The sequence below is a fragment of the Ambystoma mexicanum genome, chromosome 14 (genome assembly GCF_040938575.1).
Source record: "Ambystoma mexicanum isolate Mex_15411 chromosome 14, UKY_AmexF1_1, whole genome shotgun sequence".
NCBI lineage: Eukaryota > Metazoa > Chordata > Amphibia > Caudata > Ambystomatidae > Ambystoma > Ambystoma mexicanum.
Genome location: NC_090940.1, coordinates 521,353,485 through 521,368,132, shown reverse-complemented (window position 1 = coordinate 521,368,132; position 14,648 = coordinate 521,353,485). Strand labels below are relative to the sequence as shown.

General features: G+C 49.4%; 1 protein-coding gene across 2 annotated transcripts in view; it reads left to right on the top strand.

The window, feature by feature from the left end:
• The window catches only part of PPP2R5C (protein phosphatase 2 regulatory subunit B'gamma), a 1,570,607-nt gene that overhangs the window by 227,671 nt on the left and 1,328,288 nt on the right, over positions 1 to 14,648 (top strand). The gene's annotated exons all lie outside the window — the stretch shown is intronic.

Here is a 14,648-nt window from a genome sequence, read left to right as displayed (position 1 = left end):
GACCGAGCAGGCAGAGGGAATGACTCGGCGTGAGCATACGGTTGGTCGGTGGAAAAGCATGGGAGACGCGCGCGCTCAACTTGCAGCATTCGAAGTTAAAAAGCGGACCAGATGGGCCATTATGTTCAAGTGGTAATGGAATTGGGTAGAACAGTGGGTCAGTATGCAAAAGGCGGCGGTGGGATCAAATTGAAGGAAACCGGGGAGAACAGGGGGCAGCATTGTAAAACTCTGCACCGCATATGTAATGGCGGCGGTGGGTTGGAGGGATGGGGGGTTAAAATGGAAGGTAACCACAAAAAATAAAAAACAAATGGATACAGGCAAAGTTTGCATGCGGCCGAGATGGGCCATCGTTGGTAAATAGGATGGAAACAGGGGATGAATTTAGGATTGGTCGGCGCGTAAGTCACACGCGGTTTGGCGAAGTGTTTAGGTACCACCGCGCAACTTAGCGGGCATAGGGCGGTCGCTGTGCCGCAGTTATGTTATCAGCTGTCAATTTTAAGGTCACGACGTGTTGGCCGCATGCATACAGGCAAAAGGTTCGGAGGGGTTGGCCCCCGCGGCACGCCTGTTTTGTGAAGGGGTCATGCATTCGCAATTCGCTGCCCTCAGTACCAAGATCGCTGCGTGTTTGTCGAAGACCGCTGTGCCTCATTGGCAGGTTTTATTACAGATAATGTTTTGTAGGAGCATGTGGGTGATAAAACGAGTGGGGAGCAATTGTTTAGGCAGTTTCGTTCCGAGGACGCCCGCCGTAGTTATTTAAGTAGTGGCCAACAGTATGTTGCGGGTGTGGGCCTCACACGGCCCCCCAGAGTCAGGAACACGCTGCACAGGCTGTACGTGCGGGCGGGCCTTTATATGCAGTTATTTTAATTGTGGGTGGAGGAATGCAGCATGTTGTTTCTATTTCGATGGCCGCCGCGCCACGTGTTGTTTAAGCAAAGGCAGTATGTTTGTGTTGGAGGAATGCAGCATGCGGTTTCTATTTCGATGGCCGCCGCGCCACGTGAATTGTTTAAGCAAAGGCAGGTGGTTTCCCAAAACCGATGGCCACCGCGCCACATGTAGTAATGTCGAGTAGGGGCGGCCTGCCTTTCTTTGTTTTACGGCTGCTGCGCCACGTTTTCATAGGCTTGAGTAAAAGCAGCATGTTTGTATCTAATGTAAGAAAGGAAGACAGCATGTGGGTTCTATTTCGAGGGCTGCCGCGCCACGTGTTAGTAAGTTCAACGATAGGCAGAAGGTTTTCCTCAAATGTAAAAATGCAATGGAGCAGGTTTTTCCGTGTATTTATGGCCGCCACGCCACGGGTAGGGAACTGGGCAAGGAAAGGAGAGGACCGTGGTATGCAAGGGTCAACAAAGCCCACCCGCAACAAACCTCGTGTCCGATGGCTGCACGTTCAGGGTAAAGGGGTGAAGGAGGGAGTTGGGGTTGGTCGGTTTAGGCAGCGTTATGGCATTCACAACACTCCCCGAGGCACGAATGTGTTATGGGTGGCAGCGCGCCTTTTGGTAAAACGAAACATGGTGGGTGCACAGTGGTAGGTCTGCAAGCAGGAGGTGTAACAGGGGGTTGCTACGTACATCAAGCACCGCTACCAATGCTGAGCTCTACGGCTCGTAAAGTAGTAGGTCACCATTATGCACACACGAAAGAGGCCAAGCTTTGTATGGGCAGCGATTGCCAGGTTCAGTTATAAAGTTGCGGAAATCGGCATGCATGGGATAAGTTTAGGTGGGATAGTAGTGCATGCAGTTCCCTTACCACTGTTAGGGTTTCCAAGTTTCGTTCAACAAGGGGATTGGTTGTGCATTACCACAGCTCTGGAGCGGCACATTTCAAACGGCTCCGGGTTTAGTAGGAACGGTATGGTGGATATCAAATGCATGGGCTTGCTAAATGGTGTTTACAAGTGGCAACGTAGAGAGTTGGAGTATCATGTCACAAGTTTAAGGAATGTCTAATGGGGTCACTCTGGATGGGCAAATCAGATACTGAAGTGCAGGGGGACGTTAAGGCTTTATTAGGAGTTTTGCTTTATGCCCTGCACTGGTTGGGCACCGCGTTGGTCCAAACCACGTTATAGCATTCACCCTTTTGCCCGCAGGCCATAGCGCTGCCCCCATGCAACAAATACAAGGAATGCGACATCGCCATTAATTAGCACCTCAATGTGAAATAAGCACATTTCATTGAATTGAGAAAGCATGACAAACCCAAAATGGCACGGGCTATGGGAGAAGGTGAACATGTTGCCCTCTTGGTAACCTATATACCACAGATCAATGGAGGCTGATGATGGTACACGCTTGCGTGCATACACACACATGCAGTCTCTCTTTACGTTACAGGCTTTAGTTTACTTATGGGACATAAGGTGTTCAGTAATCACGAACATGTTACCCTTTGGTATGGCAGCAGGGAATACCCACAGAGATGAGTGATTTTCGCGGTGTGACTTATTACATGTAAATTCAATGATAGAACCAGGGAAATCCCCCATTCCTATGTTTAAAAAACATCCATTACAAATATATATTCCCCAAAGCCGCCAACCCAAAGAAAAACCATTTTCCTTCTTGGCACGGTATTTATTCTTCCTATTGCTAACATATTGATTTTGTGTCAGGCACGGGTGGTGTATGGAATGTCATTATAAACTGCGCCAACTGAAATTACTTGGCAGACGGCCCATCCAACAGGGGAAGACAATACTAGGCAGCACTTGCTTACTGCAGCCTTTCCAAATCAGATTTAAAAGCTCACTTAACGGTATGAACGGTATAATCAACGTGACGGTTATTATTGTTCAATGAAGGGGTTCACGGTATCTTTAACGTTATACCGTTACATCCCTACGAGGGACCTGGGCAGCAGGCCCCGGATGGTAACACGAAGCATCACACATTCCCTTTGAGCCCCCCACTCTGAGCAGAGAGTTGCTGGGGAGTGGGGTGCTCGGTCCGGTGCAACAGGGGAGCAAGGGAGGCAGTACCGGACACCGCGAATTGGGGGATGCAAGGGTTAGAGCGCAAATGATGCATGTGATGGGGTACAGATCGAAAGGGCGTGGGTGGGGGGGTAGGGAGTAAAGGGGAGGCAATTCCTCCTCTTACCACCCCCCATCTCCCAAACATCCACACAAATGAGCAGAAGTGGAGGCACGGGGGCATGCTAAAGCAAAACGAATACTAGGAGGGGAGTGCCCTGTGCAGGCTGGGGGGAACTCTCTGCCGCCGGCAGCCAGCAGAGAGTCTTGGAGGTGTCACAGGTCAATCCCTTTAACGAAGCACTGGCAGACCCATAGGAGAATGATCAGGCAACAGATTAGATTTACGGCGCCCCAAGAGTAATAAGCTCAGGGGAGGCCCTGGGAAAAAGGGGAGGGACGTAGGGGACTTGGGAGCCAATTCCAAGCCCAAAATTGCCGGTGGGGAGGGGAATGAATAACAAACTCACAAACAAGGCCATTAAGGGAAGTCGGACGGGGGGGGAACAAGAGGAGACTACGGGGGGGTCAGGTAACGGTGACAAAATAACAGCAAGGGGAAGTCTTCACGGAAGGAGGGGGGCATGAGGGGGAGGGAGGTGGGGGATCCGAGACAGGGCGGCAAGGCGAATAGAGGGAACAGGGGGGAGGAAGCCAGTCCCAAGGAAAGGGGGGGCAAGGACCAAAAGCTGGGGGGACAGGAGACTGGGTACAGAAGAACAAAGCTGGGAAGTCTGCCTCTGGGGGGAAATGGAGCTAGGATATGGAGGGGCAGAAACGACAGTGAGGGGGGGGGTTTGGCGGGACCCAAAAAACTGGGGACCTGGTGAGTCGAGGAGCAAGCTTGGGAAAGGAAGGAAGGAGAAGGGATAGGGTACCCGGAAGAGATATTACGCTGGTAGGGAGGCACTGGGTCAGACTTCACAGGGAGGGCTTGGGGGAGAGGGACTGGGAAGTTCTTAGGGGCTCGGCAAGACGGAAGGGAGGCATGGGGGGCAGCATAGATAGGATTGGGCTTCCAGTACAAGCGGCAATTGGGGGACCAAGGGGGGGACATAGTAGAGTAGAAACAACTCAAAATAGACGGGCATCGCAAAGCGATGACCATATAGGCAGGCAGAAAGGTGGGGGCCGGCACCGGAGGGCGGTGTCGGCCTTAACAACGGATGTGGGATATGTGTAACGTTGGGGCACTTGTGGTGGTGCCGGTATAGGAACCTGAACACTAGCGAGGCACCGCGTGGCTGCCGGTTTTATCTAGACCCAGACCCAGGACACGGGTTAAGTGTCAGGGTACGAGGGGGGGGGCAGGGCATTCCCAACAAAGACCTAGAGCAAAAGGGGGGGCATATGAAATACCGCGGTCATGGGAAATCTACAAACGGCCGGGGGTAGAGAGAGGTTATTAGCAAGGGCCGGGCTCAACCTGAGGCGTCCACCGGACGAGGACGGTAAGGGAGATGGGGGGGCAAGGGATACCTAGGTAGCCGCACACAGAGTAGTATACCTGTGGTGGTGAATTACGGATCGCCTGTAAGATAACTCCAAGACTTTATGCAAAATAAAGCTGCTGAGGCATTTTAATCTTCCAACTTTACAAAGTGTCTGAGTTGTTTTTTCCAACATGTGATGTATGACATATGCCGAGTTGCAGGAGGGGAGGAGAGGTGGGGGTGTGAGGGGCCAGGGCATGAGGAGGGGGGAGGACAAGGCACTGGGATGGAGCCACCAGACACCCGTTGGGATGCAAAAAGGTTTGTAAAGCCAATTGTGCTCTCAGAAGCGTATTGAAAACACAGCCATCATGCTTACAAAAGTCAAAAATGCTACAAAAGTGAAATGCCCACTGTCACCGTTTGGCGTTGGGTTCCACAATTACCTGAGTGAGTAAGTAGCACTCGCGAGGTACGGAAGCTATTTGGAACCAAGATAGTGTTCAGTTTCAATTGTGTGCAATTGAAGTGTGTGCGCCCAGCCCACCCACGCACCGTGAACAGTTAACAGTACTTTCGGGTACTTCTGCATGCGCACGCGGGTACGCTGGGTGCCGCGCTTTTGACTTGGCCAGAGGGGGTGTGACCGCCGAAGGGGCGGAAACTACAAACAAAGTCCCTTGAAAGAAAAGGAAAAAAAAGAAATTTCAATGGGCGTTCACAGGGAGTACAAGAGTAAGTCTGTTGGAAATATGCGGCGGGCACAAAGTGCTCAGTCAGTTACCTTTTTTCTTCTCAAGGGTCAGGCAGGCCGGTGTAACACCAAAGGACGTCTTCCTGATGGACGATCACACACGCAGCAGTGGCTGCTGCTAGCTCCGGGTCCCAGCGGCATAGCAATGCAGTTCCACTGGAGATTTCCCGCAGCACGTCACCCCAGTTAACAGTACTTTCGAGGAAAATTAACAACCTAGTGGCCCTCAGTTTAAGGAGAGCCTCTCACCACAAACAGCCACAGGTTGGATTTGTGACCATGGATATGTTTCGTTTTCAATGTTTACACTTAACAAGGGAGGGGGAGACAGGTATCAAGACCTGCGGCCATAAGGAGCATGGTGCTAGATGGAAGGGGATGGAAGGGGAGTGGGAGAGCGAGCGGAGGAGGAATCATTGAGAAGCAACCCTATTCAACAATGGTAGAACTGCGAAGCCGGGGGTTAGGAGGTAGCTCCGTAAGAGTGGGATCCCTGAACGTCAAGGGGCTAAACTCCCAAACAAAAAGGTTGCTCGTAACCCGCGGGTTTGAGAGGGCTTTCGTAGACATGCTTTTCATTCAAGAGACCAGATTAAAAGTAGGGGAGGAGAGAGCACTCAAGGGTAGGGGTGTGGGCCAAATGTTCTGGGCTTCCTCCACTCTAGAAGAAAGGAGTGGTGGGGTTAATACAAAACAAACGAGGTCAGCTGCCAAACATTGAGGCTCGCTCGCTGATGGAAAGTAGGCTCCTGTTGGCACAAGGAGCCTGGGAGGGAACGTGGGTCACCTTAGCAGGAGTGTACTCTCTGAACCAGGGGCAGACAGTCTTCAATGAGGAGGCCCTTGCCACCATTATGGCATGCCGTAGAGGGCTAACCATAATTGGAGGTGACTTTAACACATGGGCAGAACCCCAACTCGATAGACAAGCTACAAAACCGGAACATGTGCAAGTCTCAGCTGGGGTGGGGGGGGGGGTTACATTTAAGAAAAGCCTAACAGGGGCCTCATAGATGTCTGGCGGGCGCAGCACCCATGTGAGAAGGGGTTTACATTCAGGTCCATTGTACACGCAACCTTTACTAGAATAGATCACCTCCTTATCGTTAGGGAGCATAGGGCGCGAATAAGGGATAGTGCGCTTCGCATAATGGGATGGTCAGACCATGATATGGTGCCCACGGATCTCGAAATGGAGGGTTTAGGGGTACAGGACCACAAATGGTGCTGCAATGGACACCTCTGGCTAGATAAGCTCTTCGGGGGCAGCTCAAACAAGCCATTGAGGAGTACTTCCTAATAAACGATAATGGGGGAGGTAGGGCGAGCGACACTATGGGAGGCAGGGAAGGCCACATGGCGGAACCATGATGAGGGAAGGAGCCAAGAAGAAACAGGAAAGGAGATTACAGGAAGAGAAATTGGGAAAAGAAATTAAAAATTTGGAAGATGCCCTTCATTCTGGGGGCACATACCGGGAGGAGCACCTTCTCACCCTTAAGCAAAAAAGAGCAGACCTAGGGGCACAAGGGATAGGGGACATAATACGCAATTCCTCCAGAGGGTCCCGGGGGAGGACGGATATACAATGGGTTTCTACAAGCAATTTGCTGACTCCCTGGCACCCCATATGACGAAGCTATATAACCACATACAGGAGACTGGTGAAGTCCCTCCCTCCTTCACAAGAGCTCATAGAGTAGTTATCCCTAAGGCATGGAGAGACCCCACTAGCTGTAAATCGTACTGCCCAATATCACTATTGAATCCTGATGTGAAAATGTACACTAGAACGTTGGCGACTCGCATGGAAGGTATCATGCTGCGCCTGATCCCCCCCGGATCAGGTGGCTTTCATAAAACGGAGGCAAGCGGCAGACATGCGCAAAACCCTAGATATTATAAAGCACTCGAGGGGGAAATGGGAGGGACAAGCGCTGCTCAGTCTCGACTCGGAAAAGGCGTTCGGTTGAGTGGAGTGGGAGTTCCTCGGGGCCACACTGAAAAGCATGGGATTTGGGGAGTGGTTTGTGAAGGGGATAAAAGTGCTATACAATGCCCCCATGGGTAGAGTGGTAGTGAATGGAAAAATGTCTAGGGAATTCACCTTAACCAGGGGAACTAGGCAGGGATGTCCACCCTCCCCGCCTCCATTATGCCCCGTCTATAGAACCTTTGGGGAACATAGTCAGAATGGACTCAACAATTGAAGGGATTAAGGTGGGGGACACGGAATACAAGCTGGCAATGTTCTCCATACCGAAAGTCCTACAAGTTATTAGAGAATATGGGAAATTGACGGGCATGAAGGTTAACACTGATAAATCGCTACTCTTCCCATACAATAGCTTAAGAGATACCACTGAAGAAAACCTGACTCTGCAGGGGGTCCCGGTTGCACCACGATCTCTAAAAAACCTGGGTATCAATATCACGGAAGAGGCGAAAGACCTATACGAGGCCAACCTCCTTCCCCTTATGACTGAGCTACAGGTGACCTAGATAAATGGGCGAAGCTGACAATTTCTTGGCTAGGACGCCTCAATGCAATCAAGATGACCATTCTCCCCAAGGTTCTTTACCAATACCAAATACTCTCGATAGAAATTCCTGGAAACCACTTCACTTACCTCAAAGCCAAGATTATGAGATTCCTATGGCAAGGGAAGAAGCAACGGGTCTCCTACGGCTCCCTTATACAAGACAATGGTGACGGGGGAATGGCCCTGCCGGACTGCTACACTTACTATCGAATGGCCCAAGTTAGGGTCCTGGTGCCGCACTTGAGAGGAGACAAACACAGACAATGCGTTGAAATAGAAAACCATATGCTTCGCCCTGTAACACTGGAGGAATGGCTGTGGACCCCAAAGTAAAGTCACCAATCACAATATGCTGGGGGCCATTCATGAAACTGTGGTGGAATAAAAGTGAAATCAAGGGACAGGCAACCTGGCCTTCTCCACAGAGCCGCATCTGGGTTCCCTCCATCAGAAACGAGATCCAAGACTCAGGGTGATTCCAAGATGGTATGAGGCGGGCCTGGAAAGAGTTGGTCAATTGGTAAAGAAAGGCTCCTACATCTCACGTCAGGACCTAGAAATGGGGATGCTAATCGAACCAATTCCTGCAATTGAAGGGTGTACTGGCAGCCCGGAAGTGGAAGGAAAAGCTACAAAGGGACTTAACACAATTGGAAAAGATTCTCAGTGAAGCAATTTCGAGAGGCCTCATATCCAGAATGTATAAGGCCCTGTTGAGCAACCAATTAAGCATGAAAGAAGCCCTCAGGAAGAAGTGGGAGGGAGATCTGGGCTTCACATTGGGCAGTGACCAGTGGAACCACTTGTGCATCAACGCCCATAAGACTTCAATATCGGCCCAATACAAACTTCATGACCTTAAACTTCTACACAGGTGGCAATATGATCCCAAGCGCATGTCCAAGATGTTCAAACAAACCAGCCCAAAATGCTGGAGAAGATGTGGTGAACAAGCAGACTATTGGCCCATGTGGTGGTCCTGCCCAAAAGTTCAGAATTACTGGAAAGAGGTGCTGGGATGGATTAAACAGCTAGGCTGGGTAGATTGTGACTGCAACCCTAAACTGGTCCTCTTTAGCCTCAAAGAATGAGAGGGCCATTGGTTAAGGCTTCCCCACATGCCACACTTCCTTCTATTGGCAGCCAGGGTGTGCATCACAGTAAAGTGGAAGTCACAGGCCCTTCCTTCACAAACCGCCTGGGCCCAGAAAGCTAAGAAAATATCTCTTATTGAGAACATCACAGGAACCCTACATGACCACGCCAGAGTAAGGAAATGGAATGGTCGCACTCCCCCAAAGTCTATATTTGGCCCCATACGTGATCATTGATAGACTTTACCGAAATCCGTGAGGGATGAAGATCATTTGGAATCCATCCAGTCTCCAGGAGGGTGGGGGCAGAGGGGATTAGGGGTTTGTTCTGTTTACAGAGATGAATGTTATTGGTGTTGCCACGTACATTACGCAGGCACTTTTTGTGTGCATTTGTTATATGCAAAAAAGCTTAATAAAATGAGTTTTAAAAAAAGAATGATATTAGTGGAAAGGAGTGGAAAAAAGAGAAACTACAAATACCAAGAAACATTGATGAGAGATAGTGAATACTGAGAAAAGAGGAATGTTGATGAACTGTTAATTGCAGACATGAAAGAAGTTGAAGGCGGTGCGACTCATACAGGCCGTTAGCATTGATCAATATAGACACAAAGATGTGTACAAAAATGCTGGCGTCTCCTCTTGACCGGCTTCTCCTGAAGATTATTGGCACTGATCAATCGAGTTTTATTCGAGGCAGGCAGACTGGAGATAATACTAGTAGGATAGAAAAAGTAAATAAAAACAACATCCCGGCCCCCATTATTGCTTTGGACGCTGAAAAAAGTGTTTGATAGAGTGGAGTGGCAGCTTTTGTTTCATATGATGGAGAAATTGGGATTTGGGACCAAATTTATATTGAAGATGAAGGCAAATTATTATAACCCGCGCGGCGCCTGCTGATCAACGGACACCTATCGGGGACAGTCAGTGTATTTAGAGAGACAAAACAGGGGTGTCCTCTGTCCCCATACTTTATGCGATTCATTTGGAACTGCTTTTGGCTACAATTCCCGGACATAACAGGAATCCCCTTCGGAGGAAGGGATCATAAAGTAGCCGCATTTGCAGACAATATGTTATTAACACTTACAAACCCAGAAAAATCCCTAAGAACATTGCATAGAGAAATTAGTCACTTTGGGGTATTTGCAGGTCTAAAAATGATCACACATAAATCTGAGGTCTTGAACCTAACGATTCTGGTGGATAGGGAACAGCAACTTAAGGAATCCTTTTTATATAAGTGAGTAGGCTATTCGATAAAATACTTAGGGCTCAACACTGCTAAAACTATGCAAGATTTATTCTTTGCCAACTATCCCCCCCTAATAATAATAATAATCTTAGTAATAATAATAGAGACATTAAAAAGATGCTACTTGACTGGGGCCGCTGGCAATATAATGGCTGGAAAGGATCAATGTCGTTAAGATGGTTATGTCATGATGCCTACCCCCGGGGACCCAGACCAAGTCCAGCAACCCCGGAAGCAGGCATCAAGTTACCCCAACAACCCCCGCTAGTGGCTATTTGGGTGCAGTCCTGGCGTCTCTGGCGCCAGGCTCATATGGAGAGTCAGTCCTGGCGCCATAGGCGCCAGGCTCATAGATTAAAACTTACCTGATGCAGACCATGCTGCAAACTTACCTGATGCAGACCATGCTGCAAGAGCTCCAAGCCAAACGAGGCTTGGAAGGGACTATTTTACCTAGGGACTATTTTTTGACTCGGGGGACTGGGGAGGAATACTTACCTGGGACTACTTTGGAGGCTATTTAAACCACGCCCGAAGAGCAGCACACGCTTCGCGTTATTCTGCATCCAGCAGCGTAACGCTCACCCTGCCTGGAAGTCTGCATCCAGTCTTCTGCCACGCCCGCCTCGAGTTTGGAGCTCCTAGAAAAATGGAGAAAGATGGAGAAAAGGTTAGAACAAGAGCAATACCTTTGATCCTTACCCGAGTTCCCGATCCATTGCGCCTTTGAGCTGGAAGAAAGAAGTTATTTTATGCGCATCGCCTCGCCTGCTGCAGTGCCGCGCTGAACTCACCAGCCTTCGCAGCATCTTCACTTTTCACCACATCCTCCTGCATGTTCCTGTCGCACTCCGGCACCTAAGGAGAAGACCAGAACAGCAAGGTGAGCCAAGGGAATACACAGAGGAATACCCCCCATAGACTTACCTGATTTTACCACTGGGGGTACTATTCTTCTTCACGGGTCGGCGCAGCTTCCACTGCATCCTAGCCGAACCTCTGCCCCTAAGGGGAAAACAAAAGGACAGCAAGGTGAAACAAGGGACTAACAAGGGGAACCCTCCTCACCACAAAAGACTTACCTGATTTTACCGCGGGAAGCATTATTCCCCGAGACTTCATACTTTCTCTCAGCGCCTGAATAAGGGAGAAAGCAACAGGCTACATATGGGCATTATTTTATCGAACTGTGTTGGATAATACAAATCCTTACCTGAACATTACTGGTTGCCACGAGGAACTCTTCAGTAAGGTCAAGCTGCAACCTGCAAGGAATCGGACAAGAGTGAAAGTCAGACATTTGAACTCTTACGAACTACATACTTATGGCGTCTTGCCGGGAATATCGGAGTCAATATTGTCCTGGAACTCACCAATTCCTTCGAGCCAGTGAAGCAACTGGTTATCTACGCGCCCCTGCGCTCAATGCAGGATGGAGAGCTCATCTTTTCAAATCATCAGGTGAGACTATAAGAAGGGACATCCAAGGTGATCAGTGGGGAGAACAACGGGGTGGAGGGATTTACGCTCAACTTCATGGGTGGGTAATTCCCTTTCTCCACTTGCAGAAGAATATTCCTACGGGCCAAGCAAACAAAGCTAGGTGGGCCAGTCCATCATCTCGGCCCTACGCGTCACATTGGTGGAGATCGCAGCAGTCCAGTCCGGATTGACGCCTCTGTGGGAGCCAGGTGAGCATAACAGGTTATTCTTCCAAAACGTTTGTACTATTTTATGACGCTTCCAACAAGGGTGCCCAAATCCTTCTTCCAAACCATTCAAAGACACACAGCGAAATTCATATGGAATAATAAAAAGCCCAGAGTTGCGAGACTGGTGATGACCATGCCAAGAAATAGGGGCGGATTGGGAGAACCAGACATTAGGGCATATTATTTGGCGGCACAGTTTAAAGTAATCGGGGATTGTCTAAAGGACGACAGGCAAACGCTATGGAGAGATATGGACGAGATGATGGTAGGGGGCTCACCTTGAGGGGGGTTCTTTGGAAGTCAAAGAGGGACAGACCACTCAGTATGTATTGCAGGACAACAGGTTCCCTGGTGGCGGACTCGTAGGATGAATTGGTAAACAGAGCAGGCTTTACCACCTATCTGTCACCATTTACACCAATGATCCACAATCCTCAATTATCCCCAGGGGCGTGGGCGTTAGGGTTTCAGAAAATGGGAAGAGCGGGGGTGCCTCAAGATTCGGGACATGTTTATTGGAGGCAAGATCAAATCCTTTAATCAATGTAAATTGGACTTTGGACTGGATGAATGGAAGAGGTTTCGGTACACTCAATTGAGCCTGTTAATAAAGGAGGCAGCAACAAGAGTCCTAACACTCTTTGAGAAATTCTTGCTATCAGAATCGGGGACAAACACATAGTGAGGTCAATTTATGGGTTGGCCAAATGATAAATGAGGAAGGATTGAAAGAACTATGGGCGAATATCCCTTGACTCACTAGGTCGATTCAACTACAGGAGATATGGGTAAAGTTGATGTGTCAATGGCATCTTATTCCGGCAAAGCTCCATGGATTTTTCCATACTGTCCCCAAGACGTGTTGGAGGGAATGCAGGGTGGAGGGGACATGGAATCATATCTGGTGGGAATGTCCACAAACCCAGCCATTTTGGGAAAAGATGCAGGAGGCCATAGAGGAGATCCTGTGGATCAAGGGGAAGGGTAACAAAGGCTTTGCAATTGTGGGATACTGGAAGAAGTAGCCTCGAAAGCACAACACAAGGTGTATGTGATTCTAATGTTGGCGGGAACACTGGTAGTCGCACAGAAGTGGAAAACAAGGGAACCACCTATGTAACATGAGTGGGTAGGAAAGGTATGGCATTTTTCTGCATTAGAATGGTTATCTTACTCAATACAAGGGGGTTATCAGGGATTTTTGTCGGACTGGGACTTAGTAATGACGTTCTTACAGAAAGAATCCAGAGCAGCCTGGTGCCCGAGGAAGATGAGACTTTTGGGACTGATATAAAACTCTGCAAACCATCTGTAGGTATCAGTGAACTTAGATGATGAGGAGAGATATTTTACGAAGAGACTTGGACAAAGCTTTTTGCGAGGGATTGACATGGCATTATTTGGGGGATGGGAAGTAAGCATTGGACCAAGGTTCGGGTAAGTGAGTACAGGGTTGGAGGGGTGGTTCCAGGGAGGGGGGGTTACACATTTTTGTTTGTTTATGTAAATGCCAAATTTACATGAAAAAAAGAAAGAGGAAGTTAAGCAAGCAGCTTGATAACATATTTCAGGCGATAGGCTTTGCCTATGTAAGAAACTGTCACACTGCTGAGACCGTGGAAGTTATGGGCAAGATGGAGGCGCTATTAGGTCCCAACAGTCTGTCTGTGAGCGGTCCAGTCTTTTTGTTGCTGCTGCATTTAAGGAAGCCACGCCCCCTGCGAGTCGCGTTGCAACTCGCTATGCTGACTTTCGATTTTGTGCCTACTACCGTTCCTGACATACCGAGCTCCTCTTTTGTTTTCTCGGTTAATCTCCGCGGCCCTTCGCCTTCTCGTTAGGCGACGGCCGTTCTCTCTTGCCTTTCCTTTCCTTTCCCCTTATCTGGTCCTCGGTTCCAGCCTAGCTTCGCCCCCCGTAGTACCCTCTACCTCGCTCGGCTGGTACCTGTCTTCCCCGTCGGCTAGGTTCCGGTTTTCCGGTTCCCTGTTGCTCGGGGTCTTTTCCGTCTTCCCTCGGTCTTGCCATCCCTCTCTTTCACCCCCTCTTTCTTTCGCGCACTCTCACATTCACTCGCTCTCTCATTCATACTCTCTTGCATTCACTCCCTCTCTCATTCGCGCACTCCTGCATTCACTCGCTCTCTCATTCATACTCTCTAGCATTCACTCGCTCTCTCATTCATACTCTCTAGCATTCACTCGCTCTCTCATTCATACTCTCTCGCATTCACTCTCTCTTACTCTCACGGACTCACTACTGCTCTCTATTGCTCACGAGTTTTCTCTCTCTCTCTCTCCCCATACCTTTACCTGTCTACCGAAACAACTTACCTCCGTCTGCAGTCTTCTGTGCCTATGTTTGATCCTTCGGAAGCATAGAAGTTCTCCTTTGTGGCTCCACACTCCATCGCCTCTCCCAGGGCTCCTTCATCCATGCCAAGGAATCACAGTCCGGTAGCTGTCATCCATTGGAGTATCAACTGGACATTGGCCTCAAGACTTTTAAAGCCTCTGGATCCGCAATTCCTCCAATCTATCCTCGCCTGCAGCCTCACAGGGTTTTTTCTGCCTTACTGGCTTTTTCCCTGTTTTGGGAGGGGCGGACTCCCCAGGGTTCACCTGACGGTTTATTCCAATAACGGTCAAGGTGGCCTCCGGAGGAGACCGTCCCTATCTCTTCGAACGCAAGAAGGGGAAAGGACTCCTTAAGAAGGATACTGAAGAGGGGAGAACCCCGAAAGACCGGAGGAGAAGACAGAAAGTCGCCAGTCACAGTGAAGACCAAGGTGAGGAGACTCCTGGGGAAGGAACTGTGGGAAGTGGCTGTGACAGTTTGCAACGCCAAACA